The 9,851-nt window shown below is 41.9% G+C and overlaps 1 long non-coding RNA gene across 1 annotated transcript; it reads right to left on the bottom strand.

Moving 5' to 3' along the window:
* On the bottom strand, window positions 1-963 carry LOC107834011 (uncharacterized). The gene is made up of 2 exons (XR_001659789.1): window positions 401-963; window positions 1-142 (listed from the first exon to the last, which is right to left on the bottom strand). It is a non-coding gene; the product is annotated as an uncharacterized LOC107834011 (long non-coding RNA).
* Window positions 964-9,851: the final 8,888 nt, after the last annotated feature.

The following is a 9,851-nucleotide window of genomic DNA, read 5'->3' as shown; positions in this document are numbered from 1 at the left end:
TTGAATACTACTTTTTTTGTTTGACATATTTTTTTTTTGATTGAATAATTGTGAAACAAAACTAACTCCATACTAGACTCCTTAGTCCAAATCCCAGCCGAACGTAAGAAAATAAAAAAAATAAAAATTAAATTAAAAAAGCCTGTTGCCAACAAAGAGCGACAGTTAGCAACAGTTAGCTTCTCTGCTAACAAGAGCTGTTGACAAGAGCGGCTGTTAGCTTCAGCTGTTACTCCTGCTGACTTTCAGTTGGCTTGCTGTTAGCACCAAGAGCAACAGCCAACGCCTCCGCTGATCAGCCTCCGCTTTAGCTTTCCATTTAAATTAAATAAATGTTTAACAAATACATTATCTTAAAAAAACAAACAAACAAAAGAAACAAAATACACTTTCAACTCACCAAGTCCAGTTCCACAACACACAAAAGATGATCCCGAACGCAGTCAAGGTGAGGGAAAAAAAATAATGCGAAAAGCTCCTTCTCAAGAAATAAGACAAAACAAAACAAAAACTCGTCTTAGACAGCAAGTCAGCTACGAGTGGTCAATTTCTCTTATCTGTCTCTCTTTTTTTCCAGCACAATCCCGTTTGCTTCTCCGCTCTCTGCTTGCTTTATGCTCTCTGCTTCTTCTCTCTCTCACGTCAGAGAACGCAGCAACCCGATTGGCTGAAACTAGTCACATGGATTATACATACATAAGAGAGTTCGCTGACAAAGCAAAACTGGTTTATACAGTTTCTGTAATCAATTAAAATATCCACAAAAAAATCAAAATACAGCAATTTTAATGTCTCTAATTGTTGCTCTTTTTTTTATATATGTATATATATTTTTAACAATTTTAAGATCGATTAATTCCCTATTTATTCTCCTATTTATTTATTTCCTATTTATCTAATTTACTATTATTTTTATGAAGAGGCTATTTCAACCTGGGTTACTTTGCTTTCTTTGTGTTTAGTGAATGGGGATATTTTGAGTGGCCCTGCGACAGACTGGCGACCTGTCCAGGGTGACCCGCCTCTCGCCCGGAATGTTAGCTAGAGATAGGCACCAGCACCTCCCGATCCCTTTTGAATTTCGAAGCTTGAAATATTGTAAGGTCTTAAGGAGGCCTATAATGTCTGAACAATGACACCCAAGTCTGAAAAAAAGTAAATAATAAACACATTCATTATGAAAACCTTTTAGCTAAGTACAGCATAATGGCAGTACCGATACAACTTCTACACCTTGAAGCCTGTCTGTTACACAATCTTACGTTAGCTGAACAGATCAATATGCAATGTGTACCGTATCTGACATACATTAAAGATTTTATTTTACCTGAAAAGGCTTTTTACGAAACTGTAATCGTGTTAGCCACGCTAGCACCGAGTACCGAGTAACAGGCCTAGGCACACTCAAACATTTGCCAACAGAAATCACTGATTTCAAAAATAACCCTCAAAACCATGAATGCCCGACTTACCCAGCCTTGCAAGAACAATAGGCATCAGTGATCTTGTCCACAGCTATATTTATGCTGAGGGTGTGAGGATCTGCTGTTTTCCTCATCGACCAGTAGCATTTCGCTGTGACGCGGACAATGTTGGAGACATCGTGTGGCTCAAACATCTTTATGTCGTCCAAAAAAGATTACATGAACTTGTTTGTTCATGGGGGAACGGCTGACTCTGTGGGCGGGCAATGTCCCCCAATGCCCGCCCATGCCGCTGGGCCTCCTCGGACACCGTGACAGCTCAAACAAGTTGTTTCAGCAAAGTTATCCCACTTTTTCCAACTGCATGCGCCCTAATCAGACGCACACAATGCGTGTTTTCTCCCAATCTATGGGAGAACGGTACCTGATAGGGAAACGCGAATCCGTGCCTTCAAGTAGAACTTTTTTTTAAACACATGTGCACTTAGTTTCAAAGAACATAGCACCAACTAGTGGCGTGACGAGAGCCATTACACGTTTTCGATGCGTACCGTTACTGTGTAAACAAAGATTGTAATTAGAACATTTTCATGTAAATGATCCAACAAAAACGGAACAAAAATTCCGTTTTTGTTGGATCATTGTCGTGTAAACGCCCCCTAAGTACGCCTGTAGCAGGAGTGTCTGGGAACTTGGGCATCCACGAGGTAACTTCCCGTGGCGTCATTAGGGAACACAGGAACAAGACCCAGATCAAGATGCTGAAAACTCCTGAGGAAAAAACAGGCCACATAAAGGAATTACAAAAGGCTCACAAGAACACGGAAACTCAGAGATAACTCAGAGGGGCTAAGNTGCTGTTTTCCTCATCGACCGGTAGCATTTCGCTGTGACGCGCACAATGTTGGAGGCATCCCGTGGCTCAAACATCTTTATGTCGTCCAAAAAAGATGACATGAACTTGTTTGTTCCCCTGTCCATTGTCGTGGCTGATATCTTTTGAAAATCCGGCAGAAATGCTACACTAATTGACTCAGAAATGCTTTGTAGAGAGTCAGTTGAAACGAAAGACGCCATGTTTACACATAGAAACTAAGCCCTGTGAGGCTTTGTTTGTGAGACATGCAGCCACGAGGGACTGTCGAGGGGCGTTTCTGGGCAGAGCTTGGTAAGGTCCATTATGTCTATAGTCTCAGCGTTCATGTTGCGTTTGAAGGCGGCTCGGAAAAACAGGTTACAACTTAACGGATTAAACTGTTTACCTGCTGAAAAAGGTGACAGAGGATACGATACGGGAAATGCGGAAGCTCCTATTGTATCAAATTGATATAGGAATAACAGACTGTTGGCCATTCTAAGGTAATTCTAAGGTAAAAGCAATCTCTTAAGCCGTGGGTAATACATAATTGTTTCCCGGTGTGAAGATGACATCATGGCAGAGGAGCACATAGACATAGGCTCTCGCCTGTTGTAGCTGATGCGATTTAGGACGGACATCTTGGAATGGTCGACCGCTCCACTCAGCCTTATGTGTTTAGCAGGCACAATGACATATCAGCGCATTTAATTGAACACAACACGCATTTTTGTTACTGAAAACCTTATTCAAACAGCTATCAAAGCTACATTTATAAACAATTGTATTATTTAATTGTATTGATACATAGTTCAGAATATTTAAATATGCTTAGTGAGGAAAACAATAGAATAGAAATAGAATATTCTAATATTGATGTAATACTGATGTATGATGAGCATTTTACAAAGCACAGAACCATTCATTATTTATTTAATAATTTTTTTTGTAATATCAGTACATATTTATATGAATATACAAACACAAATAATGATTAATAACTACACAAATAAATAATTATTAATACTGAATAATATATTAGATACATGTTTATGTATATAAATATACATAAACAGCTATAAACAGGTATAGCCTAATATATATTATTTATCGGCTGTTTTCCAGCCGACCAGTTCTAGCTTCAGAGATTTAGCAGCTGAGATTGAGTCCAAAATCCGATGCGAGATTCCTCCGTGCTTCAGTGAATCCGTCTCTCTTTAAAGATAGTTCCCACATCTTCCTCACATCATGTCTTTAAGAAACCTTCAAAACAAAAACGGAAGATTTGGGAGGTGTCTTACTTTTGACAGAGTGAAAAAATTACATAATAGTCTTTACCACTTTGTAAACTTTGCTGGTGCAATGTAACATATTATAAAACTTATATTGTTATAACACTTATAACAATATAAGTTTTATAATATATGTTACATTGTTTAATTTCTAAGGTAGGCACTTGTGCCAGATAATCTAATTCAATGTTAGAGAATTACTTTTTATTTAAGATTTATGGAATCCCGGTTAGCCTTTGTAGCGGGGTTGAACCCTGGTATTACACCAAGCACTGCAGCTAATATTAGCTGGTATCTCACCGGTGGACATAAATACAGTAAAGTAATATTCTGATCACAAAATATACACAATAATATGTCCATCATACTTGTGAAAGGTTGTCTGTGGAGCCCTCGCATCAATAATCCGTCGATCCGAACAACAATATCCCTCAGTGCTGAGGCATCGTCTGCTGTTTTGCTTGAGCAAAGTAGGAGGGACGACCGCTCCAAGATGGCAGCCGTATTTCCTGCGTCGGAGTAGCCAATGCGGGGTCTACTCTTATATTATGTCTATGGAGGAGCACTCTGGCCTGCCGCCTCCAGGACTCCATCTAGTGGTGAATAAAAGGACCAAGCAGCAACCCCAAGAAAACCCCAAAAACCCCAGAACCTAACAACCACAACAAAAAAGCTGAAACAAGGCCAGAATAAAGCAGCTTAAAATACAGGATGCTAATATCCATCACTTTAAGGCTAAAATTTAAAGGGATCTTTAGTCATCTCTTAAGTTTTCCCATATTATGCAACAGTGTTACTCAAGTTATCACAGTTTAATATCACCAACATATCAATAAAACTTAAATTGTCTTATATGTGGTAGTACTAAACATATATTTCAATCTTAAAATGCTAATGAAGTTCAACCAAAACACTATAATGATCTAACATCAGAATGTGGATTGGAAGCACACATTAACTCTGACCTACTCAAAACAGCAAGAAAGTGTTAGGATTCGGGTTAGTGTGAGTGCTCTTTCCTACAGAGGATCTTCAGGGGAGAGTTCTGACAGGCTGGCGCACCGGCAGCTGATTCTGAGTGATTGGACTTTTAAGAAGCAGTGGAGCAGTCACTCATCGCTCGATGGTCCCACTTGTTGGTCAGAGTCTAACCCAAAAATGACGTTATGGATTTTTTAAGAGACTTCAAGTAACCTTTTGTCTTCCCTCAGAAACCGATCAACTGTTGGATTCAAGCCAGGAACCAAGTCGGGACTGGGAAATCGTTCCCTGCCAAGATCAAACATCTCCGCCTGCCGCTCTCCTCCCCACTCCATCGTCGGTCTTCTGTACGCTCCTGGATCCTAGCCTTTCCCTCCGCGCAACCACCATCCGTAAGACAGTAAGCTTATCCCTCAAAACCAATCAAGATCTCTCAAAATCCGGTCCCTACTAATATTTCCCTTCTCCGAACAGAACCCGAGCTGATCTGCCAATCCCGTTTCCTGGACCACAATCAGATTGTACTTTTGGAAATACATTAAACTTTTACTGAACAGTTTTCTCTGGTTTTGTGCAAACTTGCATGTGGGTCAAGAAACTCAAATCCAGCATGACAGAAAGTTCTAAAGCATTTCTTGCTGTCTACAAAAGCACTTTACATTGATAGCAGCACCATTAACTGAATTAGCACCATTGAAAATATTAAAACATGTGCTAATAAAAAGATAAGTACAAATACATTGCATTGAAAAAAAATACAACATACTGTAAATCCCAGGGGGGTCTTGGAAAAGTCTAGAATTGTCCACCCCTACCCTCCCCCTTCAAAGAAATCATGAAAGAAACCCTTGTTTTTAAACAATACCAATATAAAAAAGGCAATAGAACCAAAGAACGAAGTAAATCTGCCATTCATCTAAGAAAAAAATAAGAATTAATTTTCAGGTCCCCCACTATTGTTAGAAATTGTTCAGTCCAAAGTGTAGGACAGCGTTTCTCAACCTTTTTAGGGCCAGTGCCCCCCTATCCATTATCCAGATCCTTCACCGCCCCCCATCAGAGAAGATGTAGGATAAGAACAAAAGCTGGTTCTTAATCAAATCCTAATGAATCAGACTGAAAGTGTCATGGAGCCATCAGCCTCATGACATTAACATTGACATGAAAAAATAATATTGAAGAAATAAATATATCAAATCTAATCAAAAACATAAATAAGTGATAAATTCCTTATTGTTATCGCCTGTGTTATTACGCAATAGTAAGCCACACCCAAACCTCCTCACAGACCCCAGCAGATTGACTACTGACCAGCTCTCCACCTAACGGGTCCAGAAAGCCTCTAACTCCCGAGTATTACTCCAGATGAGATTGTAGAGGACATTCTGTTTAAGCTGGGAGCAAGAAAGATGCATCTAGACTCTAACTACCTTCAGATCCAGAAGTTATGACCCGCTACAGTTAATGAAACAATCATCCGAGTAGCCTGCAGCTGCCTGGTTTCAGAAACCACTCTTGTTAACGGTAGCTCTTTCTCTATCAATAACATGCACTTGTTATAGTCTAGATAAGTTTTAGAGACTCGGCACGAGTCCCAAGGTCATTATTTTACAAACACCAAAGAAACGTCTGAAGTCCCATAGTTACTAGGATCATGACCATTGATTTTACCTTAATCAGAAGAATTAACTCTCAATTGACTCAATTAATTTAACTGTCCACAGCATCAATCAGACTTTAATATTTTATTAGCAAGCTTTAGCAGAGGAAAAATGACAAACAGCTTCTTCAATCAACAAATCAAGAGATTAATATATAAGAAATTTAGAAATCACACCTCCCTCCAGTCCCTATACTGTGTCATCGAACTAAATAAGTGAGGCTTTGGGATGCAGTTCCACTCGTCCCCAGACGTTGAGTTGATCTTGGCAGCGGAAAACTTTAATATCCATGGTTAGAGTCCTGTCTTGGCAAGGCAGAATCCTTTTCAGAATAGATCCAAAGTTGAACTGGTGAGTGTCCTCCGTGAACTCAGTTCCTTATCATTCTATGATCTTTGTCTATCCCCCATGTCCACTGCAGTATAGTTGAGATCTTTTGGGTTGAGCGTAGGGCAGTTGTCAAATCAGAAACCCAGGCTGTGGGTAAACGGATCCTGTTCCCTTCTCGAGCAGTGCGATGTCTGCACCTCCGCGGGGTATCAAAGCATAGCTCTCTGTCGATCCTGCGTCTTCGTGTGGTCTTGACTCGAACACTACGGAAAAAAGAACGCCTGGTTCTTTTTTCTCATTATCTTTATACCATCTATGTTTTGGGTGTGCATGTATCACCTGCTTACACAACCTTCTCTGAGCAACTACCACTCTTCCCTTGACGTCAGGCGCCTACGGTTAATTGCTCACCTTTAATTCCCTAGACTCTTGAACTTCCTTTTTCTTGAAATACCCTTGCTGATGTTCTTATCAGCACTCGAACTTTTGTTCATCTGCAGCCATCGCCCATATTTTTCATAGGATTTCCTGTTTCTTTCGTGACCACAGTTCTTCCTCCTATTCGGCCTCTATTTGTGACGCAGTATGAGACTTTTACATTTAACTTGTAGTCATTACTTTTATCCATTTATGATTTTTCCCATTCTTAGGTCAAGATTCCTTATGACTTTCAAACCAAAATCACATAAGTCATAATCAACATTAATTCATAGCGGATTTAAAACAAAGATTACATAATTTTCAATCAACATTAAATCAGAATACAAGATTACTTGTTGCCTCTAGGTTTCTGTGACCTGTTTTTTGTGTGTCCTGGAAAGATCTCAATCAGTCCCAACCAGGTTTCCCGACACCCCCTCCTTGAGATCGAATAAAGCATTAGAGAAAACACAAAGTCCAGTCAAAGGAAGTCCTGAAAATCCTCCTCAATGTCGATCAGTGCCGTTTGGTAGCCACGGTCGACACCCATGTGGACAGGTCCATGCAGCACTGTAGGTGACGTGGGTTGTGTCGGATTGTTCCCGACAGTCTGGCAGGGGTGATGAGGTGAACTGAGAATCTCAGTTTGGGTACATCCATCTTGAGTCGCTATGCAGGTTTGGCAGCAACGTCAATTAATAAATCCGGTGAGGCAGGGCAAACAGGCAAACATAGGCACCCACAGCCATGATCTTGCCATCCAGGAGATGCAGAGTAGGAAGGCAATTTCAGGTTGTATGATGTTCCTATATCTGCTGGTAGACGGGAAGCATCAGCCCATAACTCCCTTGGGACACTTGAAGGACGTCATCACTTTTCCCAAATGCAGAGGTCCACATGACCACGTGCTCCCTCACCACGGATCTAGATGTGGAGACCGCAACAAGTGGCAGGTCTTCCTCGCCGTTTATACCATCAAAATTACTGGGTACACAGTTGTGGTACCAGCGGGTAGACGATGCAACCCAAAGGAATCCAGAGGATTCTGCGGTAACTCCACACCCCACACAGCAGATCGGTGCCTGAGGAGAAACAGTAATCTAGGTAACTTAATGATTAAATGTTACTGATTAACAACTCATCAAAACAATCAAGCAGGGATGAGGGAAGTGGTGTAAGCGATGTGCTGACTAAACCTGTGTGACCAATGGAGGCGAAGAGCCAAGGGGGAGGTTAACATAAATTGGGGGAGCTTCCTCCTGAATTTGTGGTTTGACAGTGTCTACGAATATGGCGGCGTAGGTCATGAGCCATACAATGATTGGCAAGGCAGTAGTGGCTTTGACCCAATCGAAGACCACCAACACACCCCATCCGATTGCCCACGTGGTCAGGACAGCACATCTTCAAATCCAGCGGGACCTACTTTGCCCTGTGATAGACAAAGCCTGGCTGGAGAGGTACGCTATAATGGCTATGACCAGAAACACCTCCACCATCACCGTTGTAATCTTGACAGGGCCGGTACGTGTCACATGTACCCCACAGCACACCAGCTCAACAAATAAGGCAGTCGAATCCAGGGTAAGCCATAGCGTCACAACGGAGCCTCTACGTCAGTTGATCTTGGTGCGTCCCATCAGGTAGGAAGTGAAATGGGAAGTAGCCGTATCCCACCTCCCGAAGAAAATGGGTCATAGGATGATCTTTGCGTAGCCTTCCAGCACCACTAGAAATCTTAGGGGTTGTTGGGCAGACCAGGAGCCGGTATGGCAGAAGACCAGCCACGCACAGAGTATGCCAATGAACTCTACGGTACTCACTTGAAGGGGCTGGAAGAGGATGGTGGAATTTCATGAATTGGATGTCATGTTGTCAGGTGATGGTCACAGCTGAAGGAGGTCCTCACGTTTCCAGCAGGAGTGACGAATGGCTCCGCTGCACCCTGGGGCTTTCTTTTATGCAGCATTGGGCTCCTCCTTCTGGGGGAGGAGCTCATAGGACTTCTCCTTACAGAAGCACAACGATTTGAGCCACACCTCCAACATGGTTTTTCCCACTACTAGGGCAATGATCAGGCCGAGGGCTCCCAGCAAATATGGCCAAAGAACATCCAAGGTGTTCTACAATGGCAAAGCCTCCTCCCACCACATCAGCAACTTCCTCTGCTACTTCGAACCAAGGGTCTCGTACCATCGATATTCATGTCGATGGTACCCTTTTCCACACTTCTGCCACAGCTCCTCAGGAACTTTACAGGTTAGATTGGAATACAACAGACTTTGGCCAATCCAGTTAAACCCTGGGTCTACTTCACCTTGGCACAGGCTCTTCCGAAAAGTGTGTCCCTCAGCAATGGCAATCAGGGTGTTGGGGATGAAAGGTACAGGGACGCCAAGGATGCTTGCTTCTTCAACTGAAAACCCAAAATGGCGTCCATACACGTCTTAGTTTATTCTTGCATTTTGTTCTTCATTCATTTCCATTTCTTTTCCTTTGATTAGTTTTATCCTCTCTTGGTTTAATGTTATGTTCTCTTTAGTTTCTTTCCTGTTGCTTTTATTTTATCGTTTGTATTGATGCTCACCACCAGTAATCTTCACTCATCATGCCATTCACGTTCTGCACTGCTTAATCATCATTTGTTTCACCTTATTTGCCCTCATATTGATTTTTCACTGTGTACCGCCGGATTCTCTGATCATGATTCACATCTAGGTTGTTCACTGCGGTAAAGCTAGCCGGCTCTGACTCCAGCCGGCCCAGCACACAATATACTAGTGCGCGGTCGCTCAAGACATTATGGTACACCCATTTACGTGCTGCTTTCACAATAAAAGCGCACATCCGGTCCATGTTAGAGCTACTCAAATCCGGCCGCAGCATT

The sequence above is a fragment of the Poecilia formosa genome, unplaced genomic scaffold, assembly GCF_000485575.1.
Source record: "Poecilia formosa unplaced genomic scaffold, Poecilia_formosa-5.1.2 Scaffold502, whole genome shotgun sequence".
NCBI lineage: Eukaryota > Metazoa > Chordata > Actinopteri > Cyprinodontiformes > Poeciliidae > Poecilia > Poecilia formosa.
The sequence above is the reverse complement of the archived record's forward strand: the minus strand, read 5'-3'. Positions and strand labels throughout refer to the sequence as shown.